This window comes from Rhinolophus sinicus, chromosome 5 (genome assembly GCF_057876585.1).
Source record: "Rhinolophus sinicus isolate RSI-liver-muscle chromosome 5, RSI-T2T, whole genome shotgun sequence".
Taxonomy (NCBI): domain Eukaryota; kingdom Metazoa; phylum Chordata; class Mammalia; order Chiroptera; family Rhinolophidae; genus Rhinolophus; species Rhinolophus sinicus.
The window spans coordinates 81,408,242-81,413,272 of record NC_142505.1 but is presented as its reverse complement, the minus strand read 5'-3'; positions in this window follow the sequence as shown (position 1 = coordinate 81,413,272).

Below are 5,031 nucleotides of genomic sequence, written 5' to 3'. Positions count from 1 at the left end.
GCCGTCGGCCCCGCCCCCTCGTTCAGACGCGCTGCTGTCCGAGGCCACTAGAGAGCGCGCGACCTCAAAGTGCTCGTCTGCCAGGTGGCACAAGTGTGCATGCGTAACGGCCCTTTCAGTGTACCCTAGCGGCCGCGGGTTATACTGGAAATCCTGTCGCATTCTTTCTGGGAGACCAGAGTGGGGCTGGGCCAGTGTCCCTACACCCGCTCATCTTTCAAGAATGATGGGAAGCTGGGCACCATAGAAGTCCCTGACAAGATACACGGACTCAGACCCACAGACTGCAATGGTTACGTCAAATACACTGACACCAAATAGGAATATCTAGATAAGGACAGCGCACTCAAACACCCAGACACACCAAATGTGACACACGGTGTTACATTAACAGTGACACGCACCGAATCACATTCAGAGATCGGGACACAGAAACAACCAATACAAATTCACAAAGACATACTAACCGATCTACAAGCACTTGCACTCAAGAAACGTGCAGGCATACACACTTTTTGAAGCTAGACCTTCACACAGACGCAAATTATGAATATATAGATCCCAGGTCGACTGTGGAACATGCTTGGGGGCTAAAAGAGAAATTACTCTGGTGAGACGTCAGGGTCCAAGAATTATCTAGTCCGTGATCCTGGATGCAGATCGCCATACGTTACTCAATCCATGCTTCCTTGCTATCATTATTAGCAAGCATATATATATAAATTTTACTAGTCAAGATACAGTGCATATAGTATGTGTAAAAGATATTGGATGTTTGAATACATGTACGTTGTATTTGAAAGGACACACAAAAACTAATGTCTTCCCTTTGAGGAAGAAAAATTAGGGACTTTTACCATTTTACTTCTTTAAAATTTGATTTAAAAAAACACACAAAAAAACTTTTATTTAAGCGTTTTTCCAGGGCCCATTAGCTCCAAGTCAAGTAGTTGTGCAGGGCGCAGCTCACAGTGGCCCATGTGGAGATCGAACCAGCAACCTGTTGTTAAGAGCACCATGCTCTAACCACCTGAGCTAACTGGCTGCCCCTAAAATTTGAATTAAAAAAACACACAAATTTTGGGGCGGCTGGATGGCTTTTGGTTAGAGCACGAGCTCTGAATAGGGTTGCAGGTTTGATTCCCACATGGGCCAGAGAGTTGCACCCTCCACAACTAGATTGAAGACAACCGGCTGCCGAGCTGCCTCAGCTTCCAGAGGGGTAGCCCGATGGCTCAGTTGGTTGGAGCAGGAGCTCTCAACAAGGTTGCTGGTTCAATTTCCGCATGGGATGGTGAGCTGTGCCCTCTGCAACTAAAGATTGAAACGGCAATTGGACTTAGGGCTGAGCTGCTCCCTCCACAACTAGACTGGAGGACTTGGAGCTGATGGGCCCTGGAGAAACACACAGTTCGCCAATTAAAAAGTAAAATAAGGCCGGCCCGTTGACTTAGGTGGAGTGCTGTGCTTCTAAGGTCGAGGTTGCTCTCAATTCCCACATGGGCCAGTGAGCTGTGCCCTCTACAGCTAAGATTGTGAACAACAATCTCTCCCTGGAGCTGGGCTGCCCTGAGCAGCCAGAGGTTGTGAGCTGCCTCACCGGCTGCTGTGTGCTACTGTGTGCCACCATGAGCGGCCAGCCGGCATCCAGCGTGAGTGGCCAGCAGCCAGCATGAGCTGCTGTCATGGGCTGCTGTGTGCTGCCATGAGTGGACGGTGGCCATCGTGAGTGGCTGGCAACCAGGGTAAGCAGCCGTGAGTGAGCGGCCAGTAGCTAGCGTGACCGGCAGCCAGCATGAGCTGCTGTGTGCTACCGTGTGCTGCCATGAGTAGCCGGTGGCTAGCATGAGTGGCTGGCAGCCATCGGGAGCTGCTGTGTGCTGCCATGAGTGGTCGGCAGCCAGCAGCTGGTGAAATCTGCCGTGAGCGACCGTTGACTGGTGACCGACTGCCTCAGCAGGGGTGGGGAGGGTGGACGCAAGACTCAAAATACCATCATGGGCCAGGAAGCTGTGTCCTACACAACTACACTACGAAACAACAGCTTGAACCGGAGTGGGGGAGGGGGAGGTGAAAAAAAGGGGAGGGAAATAACCCCCAAAAAGCCAACAAATTTGATATTTACAAAAAGGAAAAGAAAAAAGTTTTCTCCATGAGAAGGCTTGAATCTAAGAGGGCTAATCCCCTTTAGGGCCATTTCATTCATTGAAAGTCTGCTTTGGTTCAGTCCAAAGCCTCAATGAACATAGTTGTGCTGCCATAGCCCCTCGGTCTACTTACTTTAGCCATGTTCGCAGATCTGTACCCTAAACTGGGAGGGTCTGCCTGCTGAAAAAATAGCTCTGGGAGGAAGGAGATGGTGCTGTTTTACAGGTCTGTGGAGTTTATGATTCATCCGAGGAACCTGGAGGGTATGTTATCAAACGTGAGGCTGGAAGATGCATGAAAAGGAGGGAGAACAAAATAAAAACTGGAGTTTTAAATAATCTGTGCTTGACCCAGACACTCTTAGAATCGAATCATGATTAATTGAACTTGTTACTTAGTAACACAAACCACTTGGTTATATTGGACAATCTTTGATATCTTAATCTGAATCATTTGATTTTTTTTCCCTCCTCACATACAGGAGTTATCTCAGATCCCAGCTCACAGTGAGTTCACCATTATGGATGAGGTTTGATGCGCTCAATGTACTTCTTTAGTATCCCCTGGATATCCTTCTAAGGACCCTCTCTGCTCTTGCAAAATGGGGTTCATGATATACCTGAATGATGGTGATGATGGTCTATAAATGGAAAACAGTCAGTGCAAAGGCTAAAAAGTTTGCAATTAAGGACACTACAGTGGGCTGTTTATAAGCTACTGTAGAAATTCATATTTGGTTCAGGTAGTAATAACCCTAACTTGAGATGGAGGTTGAAGTAGGAATCAGAAGAGGATGGTAATGAAGGCACAAGATGGCTGTGAATAGGCTCCCACTCTAAACTACCACCTTCCTGCAGATCTGAGTTTCTGTAACATAAAATGTGTAGTTTTGACTCAAACACTCCATGTATAGGTCTGCCCAGACATTGGACATATGTAGACATAAGGATATCCACAGCTATGCTATACGCAATCAAAAGCCTATCGATAGGATATTGGTTAAACGAATCATGAAGTTATTAAAAAGTTGTATAATCAATGATGTGGAATAACCCGTATTTTTTTGAGGGTTGTAAAACAGCACATGTAATCTAACATTACGAGTACGTAAACATGTACACATGTAGGTAAAAATGCAAATATCTGATAGAATAGCAGCATATCTCTCGGTGGTCAAGTTTTGAAGTATTTACTCCCTTCCGTACACTTTTTTATACTATGAAAGCTTGAATTGCATTTATGGACAGGGGGAAAAAAAAAAATCACACTTGAAGTCTAGTGTTTTTATGGTTTGGTAATGGCCTTGTCCCTATGCTCCCTTTTATCATATAAAAGCTGAGCAGTATGTACACACTACCACTGAGTAAGGACCTAGCACCGTGAAGGTAAGCAATGGTCTCTGCTCTGAATGTTTAGAATTCAGGTGAGGAGACAAAGCATCATTCAACAAATTTCAAATGTCAATGTGCCAGCACTGCTCTAGTTACTGAGGATACACAGCGTTCCTAGACAAATTGTTTTAATGAATTTTAAATACCAGCTCACATCTATTAGGTTGGCTACTATCAAACAAAAAACATGGTGAGGATGAGATTGGAACCCTTGTGCAGAAGGTAAAATGATACATCGGTTATGCACAGTATGGGGTTCCTAAAAAAATTAAAAATATAATTACTGTATGACTCAACAATTCTACTTCTGGGTATGTATCCAAAACAACTGGAAGTAAGGTCTCAACAATGTTTTGTGCACCCATATTCATAGCAGCATTACTGACAATACTTAAAACATGGAAGCAAACCAAGTATCCACCAATGGATGCATGGATAAGCAAAATGTTGTATTAATACATACAATGAAGTACCGTGTTTCCCCTTAAATAAGACCTAGACGGACAATCAACTGTAATGCATCTTTTGGAGCAAAAATTAATATAAGGTCTTAGAGCTGATTGTCCAGCTAGGTCTTATTTTCAGGGAAATACAGTATTATTCAGCCTATTTTAAGGAGGGAATTCTGCGACATGCTACATCACAGATGAAATGAGTACATTAAGTGAAATAAGCAAGTTATAAAAGACAAATACTGTCGATTCCAATTATATGAGGTAGTCAAAAATCATAAAGACAAATTGTAATGATGGTTGTGAGGGGCTGGAAGAGAATGGGGTTACTGTTTAATGGGTATAGTTTGTTTTACAAGATGAAGTTATGGGGATGGGTGATGGTTGCACGTGATCGCATTACCACTAAAATGTACATTAAAAATAAATTAGGTGTCATTAGTTTCACCATCCATTTAAACTGCAAGCCCTTTCCACAGGCTCTCATGACACTAAATTAAAATGTACAGAGAGAACATATTTTCCATGGGCTCCAGTTTCTATGAGAAAACAAAAAGGCACCCAAGTTCATAAAAAAATTAGACACCCTGCTACTGGGGTGGACATGTTTATTATTTTGTCTACTACACCCAATAGATTACCCTCTTTCCTTTTTCACATTTCCTATTGTACATCTGGGATTTACAAAGCTCTTGAATTGTATGGAAATTATAAAACTTTCTAAGGCTAGAACTGTTAAGTTCAAGTAAAGTCCAGGGCAATAAAAAATTAAGATAAATCCTTTAACATACTGTTTTTTAAAAATTAATCATATATTACCTTCTCACCCAGAATTTTTCAACTTAATTTTAATTTGATCTTTATCTTCATTTACCTTGTGAGTAGCACTTTGAGCTGTAGTTATTATCAACTATAAAGTTCATTGATCAGCAAGTTAGATAGATGTACTTGAGCAATGAGAAGTAGCTATTTTAATTTTGCTGCAAACTAGTCAATATCAAACCTTTTAATTAGTTCCTGTTGCGATTAACAATGGTACA